The following is a 19,850-nucleotide window of genomic DNA, read 5'->3' as shown; positions in this document are numbered from 1 at the left end:
TTTTTTGTAATTCGGAGTCCTGAGGGTTAAAAAGAGGGAAACTGCTAATTTTAAAAAACCCAGGGATTTGAAATCAATTTTGAAAAGAGTTAAAATCCAAATCTGGATTGATTATTTTGAAAATCGAGAGTTCTGGATCTCGAAATGACATGTTGTGCAGTGAAATAATATGAAATGGTCATGCGATGGTATGCAAAGACATGTCCCATGAAATGCCACTCTGACTCAGGAATTGGAAATTCTAGCTTCTTGTCAAGATTAAGATTTTGAAAATTGGCAGTTTGAAGATATTTTTGAGCCTAAATAGAGAAATTTTTGAGATCCGAGAATGAAATTTTGGACTTTTTGCAAGGTCCAATCTCAGAAAATGACCATTTTGCCCTCTAGTGATCTCGGAGAAACAAAATGTGATGATTGGTGGAGATATCGGGAAGGTGAGTGAAAATTTGGGGTGCTTATATGTGCCCCTCTTTGCTACTAGCCGGCTTGTGGCCGAGCTTAGTGGCAAAGAAAAATACACCAAATTTGGGCTATATATAAAGAAAATGCCCCAGTTAAAAGGATCTGACTGGGTATAGAGATATTAGCCTGGTAAAGATGGTAGACATGAAATGGAGAACGAAGAGGAAAAATTCGCTCTGTGGTGGTGAAGTTCAGGTTTTTGCCCTTAACCTGGATGGGACAGAAAATGCTTTGCATGGGAAAAGGCTTGGGTTTGATCCTTAACCTGGTTGGAGAATAAAATGCCTCATCAAAATGAGGCTCAGGTTTATACCTTTAACCTGATTTGGCAGAAAGTGAAGTATCTCATCAAAAGAGACTCAGGTTTATACCCTTAACCTGATCGGGCGGAAAATGAATTACCTCATCAAAGGAGGCTCAGGTTTATACCCTTAACTTGATCGGGCAGAAAATGAAATACTTCATCAAAAGAGGCTCAGGTTTATACCCTTATCCTGATCGGGCAGAAAATGAAATACCTCATCAAAGAAGGCTCAACTTTATACCCTTAACCTGATCGGGCAGAAAATGAAATACCTCATCAAAGGAGGCTTAGGTTTATACCCTTAACCTGACCGGGCAGAAAATGAATGGAATCCTCGAAGGAAGAGACTATGATGGAACCTTCAGATTTTGCACAATAAATCCGACAGAGGTTTTGCAAAAGGAAGAAAAATGGGGTCCCTAAAGCTTGAAAAAGGATTGATCTTGGGTGTCTCATTTCTGAGACTAAATAGCTTTTGAGATCGCCTTTTGTGATAAAATGATTGGTGGTTCGACCTCGAACCGAAATGGGATTGTCTGTGGTTGGACAGTGGGGACACAGGGAATTGTGCGAATCTGAGAGCCCAGGCGCTCAGATTATAAAAAGAAGGGAAGAAATCTTGAAAACTCTCGTAATCAAGTCCTAAAGAGGGATTAAAAATTGGTGTCAGGATGTATCAAAAGCGGACATCAAGCTCTTACTTCACGTCAGGATAGCTAGAAAATATTGTCAAAATATCGAGAATTTTGTTGTTGATTCAAAGTATTGGAAATTGGTGCACATTGTTGCAAAAATATCCCTTTTTTCTACCTGAAGTATTACTTACAAACGATATTGACTTCATAGAATCAAGATTTGGAATCCAAATTGCTTGCGATTGACCTTCTTCAAGGAAGGTATCAATTTCCTTGATATGAACAGAAAAGAGAGAATTTAATATTATGAAAGCAATTGATGAAAGAATATTGATAATAGAATTTCATAGGTTTAAAGAAGATTCTTGATGAATTCGGCAGTTTGATATCCTGGGATGCTCCTCTCATGATAATCTTTCTGCACTCTTTTGAACTCTCTTGGGTTTTGGTTACATCATCCTTCATTTTGGAGATGTCCTGACTTTTCTTTTTTTTCTTTTCCTCTCTCTCTCTCTTTTTGGAAGGGTACGTCACAAACTCCTTCAACTTGGAGATGTTCTGATCCTTCTTTACCTCATGGATTATATTGACTATATTGGATCATAGGTTGGAGATCTTTGGATGATAGCGAAAATTAAATATCTTTTAGGGATGGTCGGGAGGTTCATCGCATATGCCTTCAACTTGACAGTGCTTTGGACTTTCTCTGGAAGGATCCGTCACAAACTCCATCATCTTGGAGATGATTCAAATCTTCTTTGGCCCCAGGGATCTAACTTGTAAGACCCGCAATTTTTCAGAAAATATCTGAATAAAATTCATGAGGCATTTACCGGTAAAAATAGCATTTTTCTCAGAATGCGAAACGAATCAATTCCTGCGAGCCAGTTATACTTAGGATATTCGTCGAATCGCGAATATATGCTCAAACACTCTGGAAGCCATAACTTCCTATCTGAACAAAATCAAAGGATTCCTACGAGCCAACTTTCTTAGTGGCATCAATACGAAGATAATGGCGTACTCAGAATTTTTCGGAAAAAAAATCGCCGAAAACCCGAAATTCTTGCGGGACCCACAGAAATATGGGTGGGACCCACAGAAATATTTCTCAGAAAATATTCTAGAAGATTCTAGAATATTCTAGCACCTTCCAGCACCTTCCAGAGCCTTCCAGCTCCTTCCAGCACCTTCCATGGAAGGGATTTCTGAAAAGCCAAGGGGTAAAGAGGAGATTCTGAAACTTGGGGCCCAAGTTTCAGAATCTATAAATAAAGGAGCCCCCCTCTCTTTAAAAATCGCCGACCCCTCTCTCTCTCCTCCTTTTCCAAACCTCCCCTACCTAGCCTAGCCCACCTGAGCCCACCTGATCTGGTCTGAGCCTGCCTGACTTAGCCTGAGCCTGCCTGACCTGGTCCTAACCCACCTGACCTAGGTCTGAACCCACCTGACCTAGCTCAAACCCAGTTGACTTGACTTGAACCTAGTTGGGTTTGAAGTCAAAGTCAAAGTCCTTTTTGGTCCAACTTTTGGTTTGGATTTCTGAACCCAGACTTAGCCTACTTGAGCTGAGTTCGAACCTGCTGAACCCAGTTGACTTGGATCGAACCCTGTTTGGTTCAAACCACTTAGGTTGAGTAGCTTGACCTGCTCTACCTCTTTCTCAACTAAGTCAGCTTCATCTGACTTAGTCTGACCTCTCGAAGGAAGGCTCGAAGCCAAAGAAGCAACCCGGAGCCGTTTCTTCCACGATTTGAAGTAAGTTCACTTCATTAAACCATCTCCCTCAAGTATTTGATTGTTTGTATATAGCATATACTTTCTGAAGTAGTATCTTACTTTAGTTCTTGGTTGAGCCCTCTAGGACACTTCGTGTTCACGCGCTCGCCTCGTAACTATCGTCGGATATATATGTTCGAATACGCAGTATATGCGTTCTTCAAAATAGTATCTCACCCTAGTTCTTGGTTGAGCCCTCTAGGACACTTCGGTGTTCACTCGCTCGCCTCGTAACTATCGTTGGATACAGATCTAGGTGTATATCTGCTGATACTGCCGACGCGTCTTATATCACACAGGCCATGTAATTTACCTTTGCTGTCGCGTCGTATGATGCCAAGGCTCCCTGCTTTCTGTACTTCCGATTACTGCACTTCCGATTATGTATTTACTTACGCCGTCGCGTCGAACGATGCCAAGGCTCCTGTTTTGTTATATATGTAGAATATTTCGTTCAGTTACACACCCTGAACAATAGTATATGCATTTCCTTTACGCCGCCGCTGTATAAAGCACAGGCTTCTGCTTATATTACATATATGGCGCATAAGTGAGCGTTCAAACGGAGATCAACTCCAAAATCGCCCATGCGATTCCCTTACCGCTCCTCGTACAAGATTCTGCTTGACGAATGAAGCCCCTATTGGAAAGGCTTCGCCTTTTGGCAAAATGCTCTTTACGTAAAGACTAAATCAATTACGTATGGCCTGGCTATGGCCCAAGGTTCCTGCAACCTTGATGGATGCAAAGTACGCACAACGGTGCGCATCCATTTCCCGAGTTAAGCATAGCGATTTCCCACCAAAGAGGGGAGATGCCGCTGAAATGGATAAAAGAAACGCACGCTTTCTCCGTAAAAGAGAGGAAGTGCTGCTAAAATTCCTGAAGGGCTAAGAATAGCTCAGAAAGAACGTAGCAGAAGTGCTACCCAGTTATGGAACGCCTTCTACGATGTAGAAAGGTTCGTCGCACCACTGCCGGTAGAGCAGAGAAGGTGTTGACAGAATGGTTGGCAGAAGAGCTGCCAAAACCAGTTAAGTGGCACAATGATGTCCTTTGTTGGAACGATGTCAGAATGACTCGTCTCCCTGACACCTGCAAGGGCATCATACTTGTAAGAGCCGTTGCGCCAAAGTAGTGGTAGCGCCTTGACAAGGTCCTGAGCTCGTTGCGTAAAATTACGCCGAGTAGCCGATCCGTAGTGATCGAGTCATGTGCATGCTCATTGAGAATTATCAGACAACCAGACTCGTAAGGGCCGCTGAGCCGGAGTGAGTTGTTTCCACCGAAAGAGGTGAAGTGCTCGTCAAGGCCGAAGTGCCGAGAGCAGAGTTAAGCATGCATATGAATAAAACCTTTGTTCCACGGTGAAAACCGTGTGGTTGATTGGGGTCGGGTACATACTTCTCAAAGGCTGCCCTATAGGCATGCAATGTTCGTCAAGTAATTGTAAGACCGGCAGGCCCCTTTCAGAATTTCTCACCGAGGAAGACGGTGATGGCGCAGCCTTGAGTGACATATATTTCACCCGAACCTGATAGAGTTCATTGATGGCCTTCGTCACTCAGAGGTATGGAGGTCGTGGTTATCCTTAAATATCTAAGGATTGAACCCAACTACTGCAGTAGCAGAATGCATTCGGATACCTAGTAAGGATCTCTTCCGGTATGCTGTACCGTCCTACTAGGGGGATGGGGTCAACAGGCCTCTGGGGTATCTAAAATACATAGAATAATCAACCCCCAAATCGTCGCGTTGTCGCCCAGATATGAGTCCCCTAAGCCCAGGGGGAGGTGCAATTATCGAAACAAAGCATTAGCTTAGGTACAGCGCTATTTTGAATGTATGAGTGGATGACGTTGTTGAGTCAGTCCTGCATAACCTTTGTGAAGGTGTCATAGTCGGTATACTACTGGACCGATTGGGAAAGAACCCCATTGATATCCGTACGACTAAGTGAAGCTCGGAGAGCTGTCCTTAGATTCGTAGGATACGGATGTGCCAAGCATAAAGACTTGAGCTAGACATCCATTCGTGACTCTGAGGAAGTCAAGGCTAAGTCGTAGAGACTTAAGAGGTTATTCTAACTCACAGCCCTGAAGAGGCTTATGCAAAGACGTGAAGACTTGCGTGGATGTTCAACTCATAGCCCGGATGAGGCTTTTGCGATATACGCTGAGTCATGGAGGCTTGAGCGTCGTATTACGAACTGCGACCCCGAGTGGTCTATGCATTTACTTGAGTTGAATAGATAGGTGTTTGCCTACTTACCAGACCATCAGTGGTTCTGACCCCGTTTAATGGAGATTACAGGTGTTGAACCTGCGTGGCGATATGCGGAGCAAGGCGGCATCGAGTTCCAGGGTTTCTCTAGACAGAGTTGTACTGCTTCCTTTTTATTGAACCTTCACTGCTTTTCTAAGCAGTAGTGTTGTAATAAACATGTGCTTTCGATAAAATGGAATACTTTGGTGGTCAATGAGATGCTTGGCCACATACCTGCAACGTGCTCGGAGTTTTCTAAAACCAACGACTCATTATCGTCTTATTCCGCTGCTAAAAGCTTTTCTAAGTTCCGCTGCAAAGAAAAAAAAAAATTCATAAAAATTTTAACTTAGCTTTGTTTTGGAAATCCGGGGCGTTACAGAATTGGTATCAGAGCAAGAGTCTGAGAAACCTGGTTCGAGATCCGTCTTGTCCACCATATCGCACTGTAAGTATATTTTGTACTTCTTGTTCTGATCTGGGTGCATCTTTGTATAGATGGCAACTCACGACTCCCAAGGATACTGCTATCGTTGCGGAATCATGCACGATGAGTGGGTATGCCCATATGAAGTCCAAGACTGCCAGTATTGTGGCGAAGACGGGCATTCCGCCAACGAATGCCAAATGAAGCATACCGCCGATATGGGTCGGCGGGGATCGCTTGGTCTTAGGGATGAGACCTCGCGTGTTAGTGGGCCACATTACTCCAGTAGAAGGAGTAGCCGTACTCCAGCAACTTCTGATGAACTACCGTCTCTGGTAGGATTTGACTTGAACTTCCTTGAGGGATTTGGTCATTCGCAAGGCTATCAACAGGCATCATGTACGCCTAGCTTGCACAGTTGGGAGGAGGGATGCAACAACTCCTTCTATAATCCCATTATGATTTCAGATTCCTCGAATCAAAGTACTATTATATGGGGGAACAGAGCGGCTTGACCAACGCCGAGTCTGAATGGCCAGGAAGAGGGATACAACCTATATCATCCCGTTATGGTCTCGGATTCCCCGAGCCATGATGCCACTGAATGGGCAAGTGGACCGGCATCACTGATCTATCCACAAGAGTCGCTTGAGAGTGCGGAAGTGCCGCCCAAGCCAAAGCTAGTTGTGCCTGCACCAAGGCAATGTGGAAGTAAACGATACTTCGGGTTCTTTGGGTCAAGAAAGAAATCCAGTTCCTAGAAGAGACTGGTAGTGTTTTGGAGTCAATAGACTCATGTACCTAGTTTCTCAACGCCTAAAAGTCTGCCAGTGCGGCGTGACGTTTTGTTTAAGGCGATGCTTGTGTAAATGTGATGTATATTAAGTAAATAAAACTTTGTTTCGATATATACATTGTGAAACTAAAACACGTTGTTTGTATGTGGTAGATAAATGGCTCCTACGACGAGGAGAACCATACCAAGCGAGGAGTCCCATACTCAAGGATTTCTGCTGGAAACACTCAACAATTTGGTTACTGCCATTCGAGAAACAAGGTCAGAACCAGTCGCACCTCGAAGCGAAAACCTTGGTGGAATAACCTATGAAAAATTCCTCAAGCTCGATCCACCAGTCTTCGCTGGTAGAGCCGATCCTGAACTGGCAGAAAGTTTGGTCGAAGAGACCGAACGTGCCTTCCTGGTGCTGGGAGTACCAGAAGAAAAGAAGACCAACTTTGGCACGTACAGGCTGAAAGACAACGCACAGAAGTGGTGGGATACCACTAAGATTATCCAGTTCTCGAAAGTTGAAGTCATTCCTTGGACTGACTTCCGGAGAGCTTTCTTGGATAATTACTTTCCATTACACTCCAGAAACAAGAAGAAGATGGAGTTTCTGGAATTGGAGCAGGGTGGCATGAATCTGATTGACTATACCACCAAATTTCAAAATCTTGAACGGTACTGCTCCCGGTTATTTGAGACCGACCAAGAAAGGGCCGACAAGTACATCAATGGACTGCGAGAGGGGCTAAGGTCACGGGTTATCACCAGCATGCCCCAAACATTTCAAACGGCTGTGGCAGCAGCTTCAAAAATACAAGTGGATTGGGAGCGATCGAAAGTGATCATAGCAAAAAGGCCCATAGTTGATGGTGGGAGCAAGAAGAGAATGTTTCCAAGTGGCCAGGGTTCACGACAACCCTTTCAGAAGAAAAGGTTCCAAGGTGGGAACAACACTCAACAAGTTGTAAGGCCAAGGCAGAACATGGCTCCAAACAACCTGCAGTCCAACCCAAACTGCCCAAAATGCCATGTTAATCACGCAAGAGGACCATGTCCACGTGACACAGGTGGATGCTTCTACTGTGGCAAAATGGGCCACATTGCAAGACAATGCAGGAAGAAGCTTGTTGATGAGCAGAGGAGGAATGCCGGATCTGCCGGACCCTCTCAACAAGTACCACAACGAACACTAGTCCAACGACCCCCACCTAGAGTAGAACAAAGGCCTACTGCAGGTCGTGTATACGCTGTAACGACTGAACAAGTCGAAACCGGTGACCTCATTGAAGGCACCGTACCTGTTAATGGACATGCAGCTTACGTCTTGTTTGATTGTGGTGCTACTCATACGTTTATCTCCGACGATTTCACCGAACAACTCCACGCCTCGGTGCAACCGATTGATAAAATGATCGAAGTATATAACCCGTTGGGTTCACGCACCAAATGTATCCGGTGTGTGAAAAATTTGGATATTGAGATAGCAGGGCAACACTTGCCTACTGACGCCATCCTGATCGATATGATACAGTACGATGTCATTCTGGGAATGAATTGGTTGGCTCAGAATAATGCCAAGATTCTGTGCCGCGAGGGCAGAGTGATTCTATCTCGACCCGGATTACCTAAGATGGAATACCGGTTATCCAAACCAGTTCCACAAAAAAGGCTCATATCAGCACTTAAGGTACAAAAATACCTTAGGAAGGGTTGTGTGGCCTTCCTGTTGAGTCTCTCGGTGGAAAAATCCAACGACCAACCCCTTGAGAGTTTGGAAGTAGTGCGGGAGTTTCCCGATCTGTTTCTTGAGGAATTGCCAGGACTTCCGCCACTTCGTGAGGTTGAATTTGGAATTCAATCCTTACCTGGAACAACGCCGATATCCAAAGCCCCTTATCGTATGGCACCAGCTGAACTCAGAGAGTTAAAATGTCAGTTGGAAGAACTGATGCAACAAGGGTTCATCCGACCAAGTATGTCACCATGGGGAGCCCCAGTGCTGTTTGTAAAGAAGAAGGATGGATCCCTTCGGTTATGCATCGATTATCGGATGCTTAACCAAGCAACCGTTAAAAATAAGTACCCGTTGCCTCGGATTGAGGACTTATTCGATCAGCTCAGAACAGCGAGAGTGTTCTCCAAGATCGACCTCAGGTCTGGATACCATCAGCTCAGAGTTAAGGAGGAGGATATACCTAAGACTGCCTTCAGAACGAGATATGGCCATTATGAGTTCGTAGTAATGCCCTTCGGACTTACAAATGCGCCTGCTGTCTTTATGGACCTGATGAACAGAGTGTTCAAGCCATACTTAGACACTTTTGTCATCGTCTTCATTGATGACATTCTCGTGTATTCAGAGAATGAGGAACAACACAAGGAGCACTTGAGAATCGTCTTGAAAACCCTTCAAGATAATCAGTTATATGCCAAGTTTTCAAAATGTGAATTCTGGCTAGACAAAGTAATGTTCCTTGGCCATGTGATCCTGCGAAGGTCGAAGCTGTGATAGACTGGAAGCAGCCAGAAAATATCACTGAGGTCCGAAGCTTCCTTGGACTTGCCGGATATTATCGAAAGTTCATATAGGACTTCTCCCGAATCGCCGTACCAATGACGAAATTACTGAAAAAGGGAGTCAAGTTTGAATGGACTGACCAGTGTAAGGAGTGCTTTGAGGTTCTCAAACAGAGGCTTACCACTGCCCCTGTCCTTACCTTACCTTCTGGTCAGGGAGGCTTCGTTGCTTATACCGATGCCTCGGGAACAGGTCTGGGTTGTGTATTGATGCAGCATGGCAAAGTAATCGCCTATGCATCCCGTCAGTTAAAAATTCATGAGAAAAACTATCCAACCCACGATCTTGAGCTTGCCACGGTAGTGTTCGCGCTTAAAATCTGGCGACACTACCTATATGGAGAGAAATTCGAGGTCATGTCGGACCATAAAATCCTAAAATACCTCTTTTCTCAAAAAGAACTCAATATGCGGCAACGGCGATGGCTGGAATTCCTCAAAGACTATGAATTCACGCTTTCCTATCACCCTAGAAAAGCGAATGTTGTAGCAGATGCCCTTAGTCGCAAGACTGTTGGCACTCTGGCCAGCCTCACCGGACAATGGAAGCTGATGGAGGATTTTGTCAGTTGGAAGCCATTCCTGGCTGACCCAGGAAAGATTCGATTGTCATGCCTGACAATCCATATCGAGATCCTCGATCGCATTATAGCCGAACAGTTCAAGGACCCTCAGTACTTGGAATTAAAAGCTCGTACTGCAAAAGATGACACTTTCTTCCATTTAAAAGAGGATGGAGGAATATGGATGGAAGAAAGAATTTGGGTTCCAAATAACCCTGAGCTAAGACAGGAAGTACTCCAGGAGGCTCATAACAGCAAGTACACCATTCACCCTGGAGGTACAAAAATGTTTCGGGACTTACAGAGAAAGTACTGGTGGAGGGGTATGAAACGTGATGTGGCTACATTTGTCTCAAGGTGTTTAATCTGCCAGCAAGTAAAAATCGAGCATCAACGACCTGGTGGAAAAATGCAACGGATCGAGATTCCAGAATGGAAATGGGAGGGCATTACGATGGATTTCATCGTTGGATTGCCTCGGTCCAAGAGACAACATGACTCAATATGGGTGATCGTAGACAGACTCACCAAGTCTGCTCACTTCCTGCCAATCAACACTCGATACTCAACTGAACGATTGGCGGAGATCTACATTCGGGAAATCGTTAGACTCCATGGAGTGCCAATTTCGATCATATCCGATCGTGACCCGAAGTTCACCTCTCACTTTTGGGAGCAGCTTCAGAGAGCCCTGGGGACGAAACTCAAGTTCAGTACAGCATTCCATCCCCAAACAGATGGGCAATCAGAACGAACCATACAGACTCTTGAAGATATGCTAAGAGCCTGTATGCTAAAATGGAAAGGTGATTGGGATTTCCACCTAGCGTTGGCTGAATTTGCTTATAATAATAGCCACCACGCTAGCATTGGGATGGCACCGTATGAAGCCTTGTACGGGCGACCCTGTCGATCACCAATCCATTGGGGTGAAGTGGGTGAGCGAACCTTGGACTCGCCCATAATGTTGCAGCATTATACTGAGCAGGTCCACATGATCAGGAAGAAGCTATTGACTGCTCAGAGTCGACAGAAGAGCTACGCTGATCAGCGGCGTAGGGAACTCACTTTTGCGGTTGGAGATAAGGTTTTTATCAAGGTCTCCCCAACCAAGAGTGTGTTTCGTTTCGGAAAGAAGGGGAAGCTCAGCCCCAGATTCGTTGGTCCCTTCGAGGTTTTGAGCCGGATAGGAGAGACCGCCTACAGAGTAGCATTGCCACCGCAGTATACACAGATACACAACGTATTTCATGTGTCAATGCTTAGAAAGTACGTTCACGACCCTTCCCACGTCATCCAACATGAAGATATTGACATCCAGGAGGATATGACTGTGGAAGAAAGACCTGTTGAGATCATGGACCGACGAGAGCAAGTGCTAAGGACAAAGGTCATTCCACTTGTCAAAGTGAGGTGGCAGCATCATGGAATCCATGATTGCACTTGGGAGCCTGAATCGGATATGCGGGATAAATATCCTGAACTCTTCACCTTGTACTCTTAGCTGAATTTCGGGGACGAAATTCCTTTAAGGGGGTAATGATGTAAGACCCGCAATTTTTCAGAAAATATCTGAATAAAATTCATGAGGCATTTACCGGTAAAAATAGCATTTTTCTCAGAATGCGAAACGAATCAATTCCTGCGAGCCAGTTATACTTAGGATATTCGTCGAATCGCGAATATATGCTCAAACACTCTGGAAGCCATAACTTCCTATCTGAACAAAATCAAAGGATTCCTGCGAGCCAACTTTCTTAGTGGCATCAATACGAAGATAATGGCGTACTCAGAATTTTTCGGAAAAAAATCGCCGAAAACCTGAAATTCTTGCGGGACCCACAGAAATATGGGTGGGACCCACAGAAATATTTCTCAGAAAATATTCTAGAAGATTCTAGAATATTCCAGCACCTTCCAGAGCCTTCCAGCTCCTTCCAGCACCTTCCATGGAAGGGATTTCTGAAAAGCCAAGGGGTAAAGAGGAGATTCTGAAACTTGGGGCCCAAGTTTCAGAATCTATAAATAAAGGAGCCCCACTCTCTTTAAAAATCGCCAACCCCTCTCTCTCTCCTCCTTTTCCAAACCTCCCCTACCTAGCCTAGCCCACCTGAGCCCACCTGACCTGGTCTGAGCTTGCCTGACTTAGCCTGAGCCTGCCTGACCTGGTCCTAACCCACCTGACCTAGGTCTGAACCCACCTGACCTAGCTCAAACCCAGTTGACTTGACTTGAACCTAGTTGGGTTTGAAGTCAAAGTCAAAGTCCTTTTTGGTCCAGCTTTTGGTTTGGATTTCTGAACTCAGACTTAGCCTACTTGAGCTGAGTTCAAACCTGCTGAACCCAGTTGACTTGGTTCGAACCCTGTTTGGTTCAAACCACTTAGGTTGAGTAGCTTGACCTGCTCTACCTCTTTCTCAACTAAGTCAGCTTCATCTGACTTAGTCTGACCTCTCGAAGGAAGGCTCGAAGCCAAAGAAGCAACCCGGAGCCGTTTCTTCCACGATTTGAAGTAAGTTCACTTCATTAAACCATCTCTCTCAAGTATTTGATTGTTTGTATATAGCATATACTTTCTGAAGTAGTATCTTACTTTAGTTCTTGGTTGAGCCCTCTAGGACACTTCGGTGTTCACGCGCTCGCCTCGTAACTATCATCGGATATATATGTTTGAATACGCAGTATATGCGTTCTTCAAAATAGTATCTCACCCTAGTTCTTGGTTGAGCCCTCTAGGACACTTCGGTGTTCACTCGCTCGCCTCGTAACTATCGTTGGATACAGATCTAGGTGTATATCTGCTGATACTGCCGACGCATCTTATATCGCACAGGCCATGTAATTTACCTTTGCCGTCGCGTCGTATGATGCCAAGGCTCCCTGCTTTCTGTACTTCCGATTACTGCACTTCCGATTATGTATTTACTTACGCCGTCGCGTCAAACGATGCCAAGGCTCCTGTTTTGTTATATATGTAGAATATTTCGTTCAGTTACACACCCTGAACAATAGTATATGCATTTCCTTTACGCCGCCGCTGTATAAAGCACAGGCTTCTGCTTATATTACATATATGGCGCGTAAGTGAGCATTCAAACGAAGATCAACTCCAAAATCGCCCATGCGATTCCCTTACCGCTCCTCGTACAAGATTCTGCTTGACGAATGAAGCCCCTATTGGAAAGGCTTCGCCTTTTGGCAAAATGCTCTTTACGTAAAGACTAAATCAATTACGTATGGCCTGGCTATGGCCCAAGGTTCCTGCAACCTTGATGGATGCAAAGTACGCACAACGGTGCGCATCCATTTCCCGAGTTAAGCATAGCGATTTCCCACCAAAGAGGGGAGATGCCGTTGAAATGGATAAAAGAAACGCACGCTTTCTCCGTAAAAGAGAGGAAGTGCTGCTAAAATTCCTGAAGGGCTAAGAATAGCTCAGAAAGAACATAGCAGAAGTGCTACCCAGTTATGGAACGCCTTCTACGATGTAGAAAGGTTCGTCGCACCACTGCCGGTAGAGCAGAGAAGGTGTTGACAGAATGGTTGGCAGAAGAGCTGCCAAAACCAGTTAAGTGGCACAATGATGTCCTTTGTTGGAACGATGTCAGAATGACTCGTCTCCCTGACACCTGCAAGGGCATCATACTTGTAAGAGCCGTTGCGCCAAAGTAGTGGTAGCGCCTTGACAAGGTCCTGAGCTCGTTGCGTAAAAATACGCCGAGTAGCCGATCCGTAGTGATCGAGTCATGTGCATGCTCATTGAGAATTATCAGACAACCAGACTCGTAAGGGCCGCTAAGCCGGAGTGAGTTGTTTCCACCGAAAGAGGTGAAGTGCTCGTCAAGGCCGAAGTGCCGAGAGCAGAGTTAAGCATGCATATGAATAAAACCTTTGTTCCACGGTGAAAACCGTGTGGTTGATTGGGGTCGGGTACATACTTCTCAAAGGCTGCCCTATAGGCATGCAATGTTCGTCAAGTAATTGTAAGACCGGCAGGCCCCTTTCAGAATTTCTCACCGAGGAAGACGGTGATGGCGCAGCCTTGAGTGACATATATTTCACCCGAACCTGATAGAGTTCATTGATGGCCTTCGTCACTCAGAGGTATGGAGGTCGTGGTTATCCTTAAATATCTAAGGATTGAACCCAACTACTGCAGTAGCAGAATGCATTCGGATACCTAGTAAGGATCTCTTCCGGTATGCTGTACCGTCCTACTAGGGGGATGGGGTCAACAGGCCTCTGGGGTATCTAAAATACATAGAATAATCAACCCCCAGATCGTCGCGTTGTCGCCCAGATATGAGTCCCCTAAGCCTAGGGGGAGGTGCAATTATCGAAACAAAGCATTAGCTTAGGTACAGCGCTATTTTGAATGTATGAGTGGATGACGTTGTTGAGTCAGTCCTGCATAACCTTTGTGAAGGTGTCATAGTCGGTATACTACTGGACCGATTGGGAAAGAACCCCATTGATATCCGTACGACTAAGTGAAGCTCGGAGAGCTGTCCTTAGATTCGTAGGATACGGATGTGCTAAGCATAAAGACTTGAGCTAGACATCCATTCGTGACTCTGAGGAAGTCAAGGCTAAGTCGTAGAGACTTAAGAGGTTATTCTAACTCACAGCCCTGAAGAGGCTTATGCAAAGACATGAAGACTTGCGTGGATGTTTAACTCATAGCTCGGATGAGGCTTTTGCGATATACGCTGAGTCATGGAGGCTTGAGCGTCGTATTACGAACTGCGACCCCGAGTGGTCTATGCATTTACTTGAGTTGAATAGATAGGTGTTTGCCTACTTACCAGACCATCAGTGGTTCTGACCCCGTTTAATGGGGATTACAGGTGTTGAACCTGCGTGGCGATATGCGGAGCAAGGCGGCATCGAGTTCCAGGGTTTCTCTAGACAGAGTTGTACTGCTTCCTTTTTATTGAACCTTCACTGCTTTTCTAAGCAGTAGTGTTGTAATAAACATGTGCTTTCGATAAAATGAAATACTTTGGTGGTCAATGAGATGCTTGGCCACATACCTGCAACGTGCTCAGAGTTTTCTAAAACCGACGACTCATTATCGTCTTATTCCGCTGCTAAAAGCTTTTCTAAGTTCCGCTGCAAAGAAAAAAAAAAAAAAGAAATTCATGAAAATTTTAACTTAGCTTTGTTTTGGAAATCCGGGGCGTTACATAACTCGCCTAGCTCGTCTTCATCTTGACGACAATTAAGGGATCCCTTTTGCAGATATTTAATTGCAACTTAGGTGATTTTGAGGAGACAGGGCTTGGGTGAATGCTCTCTTTTTTCTAGTGCTCAGAATATTTTCACTGCCTCATTTTTACAAGAATGGTCTTTAAAAATGTGTCATAACTGCGATCAATATCAATCATTTATGGCTTTGCAATAACATTAAATTTTCTTTGCTGGCCATATCGAGGATTTATCCTTTTGGTTGGCCAATGGAAAAAATTTGAATTTTGGATCCTTTTTCGTAAAAGCTTTGCCTCTTTTGAAAGTAATGTTGAAGGTAAAGATTTGTAAAATAAAGATTCTGAAATCAACAAGTAATTGATTGACAATTTGGCAAAATGTTCTTGAAATCCTTGGTGAAAGAGAGCATTTGAAGTCCGGCTTAACGCATTCGTGATGAAAATTATCATCTCCTTTCCAAAGGAGACGACTAACAATATCAGTTCAATTAAGAACGACCATCTCTGGGAATAATATTAGTTCAATTAAGAACAATCATCGGTTCGCTGGGAACAATATCAGTTCAATTAAGAACGACCATCGGTTCACTGAGAACAATATCAATTCAATTAAAAACGATCATCGGTTTGCTGGGAACACTGCCAGTTTAATGAAGAACGACTATCAGTTCACTTGAAACACGATCAGTTCAATAAAGAACGATTATCAGTTCACTTGGAACACTATCAGTTCAATGAAGGACGACTATCAGTTCACTTGGAACACTATCAGTTCAATGAAGAACGATTATCAGTTCACTTGGAAGACTATCAGTTCAATGAAGGATGACTATCAGTTCACTTGGAACACTATCAGTTCAATGAAGAACGACTATTAGTTCACTTGGAACACTATCAGTTCAATGAAGAACGACTATCAGTTCACTTGGAACACTATCAGTTTAATGAAGAACGACTATCGGTTCACTTGGAACACTATCAGTTCAATGAAGAACGACTATCAGTTCACTTGGAACACTATCAGTTCAATGAAGAACGACTATGAGTTCACTTGGAACACTATCAGTTTAATGAAGAACGGGGACCATTATAGAGAGTTGGATCGCTTCTATGAATGGTTTTAGAATTATCTCCTTATCCTGAACGGGGAAATGGAAATTGGATGACCTGACGGTCGAAATTGAAGAATTGAATGACCCGAGGGTCAAAATTGAAGAATTGAATGATCCGAAGATTTAAATTGGAAATTGGTGGACAAAAGGTCAAATTAGAGAAATTGACTGACCCTGAAGATCGAGGTGACTTGGATCAACAAAGGAGAATAAAGAGTTCGAGTCAGAGCTCGAATAAAGTAAAGAGTTCACGAGTCGGAACTCGAAACGACAAAGGAAAATAAAGAGCTCGAATCAAAGCTCGAATAAGGTAGAGAGATCATGAGTCGGAACTCGGATAAACAAAGAAGAATGAAGAGCTTGGGTCAGAGCTCGAATAAAGTAAAGAGATCACGAGTCGAAACCCGGATCAACAAAGGAGAAATAATTTGAAGGAAAACCCGAGTCAGAACTCGGATCTTCAAAGGAAACATAATTTGAGGAAAAACCTGAGTTGAAACTCGGATCTTTAAAGAAAAAATAATTTAAAGAAAAACCTGAGTCGGAACTCGAATCTTCAAAGTAAAAATATAAACCAACTTGAAAGTTGGATTTTGAAAAGAAAGAAATCTGAGTCGGAACTCGAATTTCCAAAAGAAAAATGGACCAACTTGAGAATTGGGTTTGAAAGAAAAGAAGTCTGAATCGGAATTCAGATCTTCAGAGGAGAACCCGATTAGAGGATCAAAATTTTGCAAATCGCCAGTGCGGGGACTGGATTTTGGAAAGAGGATTATATCTGAAGAATTTTGAGGAAAAATCAATAGAGATTATAAACTAAAGATAGGGATTGTTGATTAAGATGAAAAATCATTCATAGTCTCAGGATTATCCCTTATCCTGAATGGGAAGTGAATAGAAATTGAAGAATTTTGGGGAAATCATGGAAAATGATTCAAGTTTATCCCTTAACCTGAAGGGGAAATTTGATGCAAATTGAATGCGAATGAATAAGAATGAGTGCAAATGAATGCAAAATTAATGCAAATGGGTGCATATACATGCAAAATGAGAGATTGGTTTATCCTGCCTGCATACAAGATATTTTGAGGTAAAGATAAATTTTCAAAAAAATGCCCCAGTGTAACTAGGGAGGAAAATTTTGAATAAAAGAAGGATAATTGATGAATAAGGCGACAAGCTCCTTGACTTATAGACGTCTTCAAGATCATTCCTCACAAGAGACATATTGTGAAAAGGAAAGAGAAACAAATAAGAGGGCGCCAAGCTATTGAAAAGTTTGATGATTTTATTGATGCCTTAAAATCAAGGAAAGAAAATGGGATTACATTATTCTTTTGAAATAATAAAAGCAAGATGAGAAATGGAAAAGTGTCGGCATTATCAGCTTTTGGAATGATTGTGGAAAAAGCTTAGTCAGGATGACTAGTCCTCATTTTCACCTTCAACGAGGAGCTTCTTGTTAATGAAGTCTTGAACAATGTTCTTAAGGACGAAGCCGTTTTCTGTATCGTGCCCTACTGCTCGATGAAACTTGCAAAATTGTTCTTTGAATCTGCCCATAATTGCTGGGGGATCAACGACTTTAGGCAACCAGACAATGTCTTTCGCAAGCATATACTTCAGGATACTCTTGAGTGTCTGATCCAAAGAGTTGAATTCTCGATCAGTACTCCAGTCCTTGTGCTTTGGTTTTTTCTGATCTTTCTCCTTATGCTGAGGGCTGGATTGAAGAGGTTTATCACTGTTGATGCCCTTCCCTTTTTGCCTTTTGAATCTTTCCAAACTGTTACCATGATTATTCTTGTTGCCTTTGCCATTATTGAAAGATTTGGCCGAAAAATTGAAGTGAGCCTTCTTTTTGGCATCTTGACTGTTTCTTGCAATGGTAATGCCCTTATAGACCCCATTCTTCATTCCCATCTTGAGCCATTTGGCTCGTTCAATGAGTTCAATGAAAGACTTGGAGGGTGAGGTAGAGATGAGACTCCTCAAAGGCTATGAAAAGTTGTTTAGGATGATTTAGAGTGCATGCTCCTCTGAAATCAGGCTCCTTATTTTATTGCAGGTCTCTTTCCATCTACGAATGAAGTCCTTGGCTTTTTCACTGTCTCCCCGCTTCAGATTACAGAGGTGATTTAACGTTGGTAGCGCTTCAGTATTGAACAAGAATCATTCAATGAACAAATTCATGACTTTGTCGAACTCTTTCAGTTCTATAGGATTGATATGTTCCGCGTACTATCTGGTTGCGGCTCCTTCCAGGCTGCGGAGAAAGCATAGGAACAGTGCTTTGTTGTCCCTCTTGAATTTGGAGCATTCGGCGAAGAACATGACGAGGTGGGCTTTGAGATCACCAGAACCGTCAAATTTGATGAACTTACGGGGAAGATTCTCTAGATTATCGTCTCCTTCTAAGCCATCGTAGAAATCTTCACTTGTGAAGACTTTCTTACCCTTGTCGCGGGCCTGTAGATCTTTTATTACTCTAGCCATTTTCTTTAATTGAGCTTGCAGTGGGTCTTCTATTGCTTGGACCTTTGGTTTGCGAGTTGCTTGATGATGCATAAATTACACATATTCTTAATACATTTTCATGGCATAAATGCATCATCTATAGGTTTAGAACCCACATTTAGATGCATATTGATGTTATAGAGCTACGATTCAAATTTCGTCCAAATCGGACTTAAAATGAAGAAGTTATTGCATTTACAGCGTAACGGGTCAAACCTCGGAGTAAATCTGGATATTTTGGATCCAAACCGCCCATCTGGGCCTTGGATCTGGGCCAAAACACATAGAGATCCACTCCAACCCACCCATTCACGTTTTTTATAAAATCTTTTCCAAAAACCCCCTCTCACATGAGGCGCCCAAACAAAATTGTGTTTTTAATCTCTTTTCTGGAAAATCTAGAAAAGAGACCGTTTGTTTAAATAGAAAATGACGCCCTGTTATCGTCGCGAAATTTTTCCCCCGTCTTCCCTTCCTTGCGGATAAAAGAAAGAGGAAACGCTTTCGCGATTCAAACTTGACCGAATTTTGGAAATTGCTTTTGAAATACTCGCCTCCGTTTTTTAAAATTGCGGGAAAATCCATGGGATGGGGCTCGACCTGTCGATACGAGGTTCGACCGTTCCTGCCGCCTTTAACAGGGGTAATCGAACCAAGGACCAAAATTGTGATTGACTTAGTTAAATCATCAAAATCATGTTCTATCCTAAATGCACAGAGAATTCAGGCATGTGCTATGAGATTTTGGAAAATGCAAGTTGGAAAACATGATGTATGCTTAGAAAATATTTGGAGTTGAAAAGATTCTCTCAGGAAAAAGCTGAAAGTCAATTTCTCAGGAAACTCAGATGAAAAAGATTTGAAATCTCAGGAAAGTTCATAAAGACTTGGGAAAATTATGAATGGTTGAAAATCCTGGGAAAATGGAAGTGATTCTTGAGAAAAGATGAACCTTTTGAAAAGGGAAACACTTCTTAGGAAAACTTGGACTTTGAGAGTTTTCTTAGGAAAATGATGGAAGATTTATAGGAAAACTCATTGGAGAAGGAAATTCAAAACTTGGGGAATCGAAATCTTGGGAATTTTACCTTTTGAAATACTTGAAAATCGATTTTGGATCTTGGAGAAAGATTGGAAAACTCTTTTGAATCTCTTAAGAAAATATCATTTTCCAGGGAAAACTGTGGAAAACTTTGTCTTTGGAAAACCGATTTT

The sequence above is a fragment of the Nuphar pumila genome, chromosome 1, assembly GCF_984573655.1.
Source record: "Nuphar pumila chromosome 1, dmNupPumi1.hap1.1, whole genome shotgun sequence".
Taxonomy (NCBI): Eukaryota; Viridiplantae; Streptophyta; class Magnoliopsida; order Nymphaeales; family Nymphaeaceae; genus Nuphar; species Nuphar pumila.
This window is presented reverse-complemented; position numbering follows the sequence as displayed.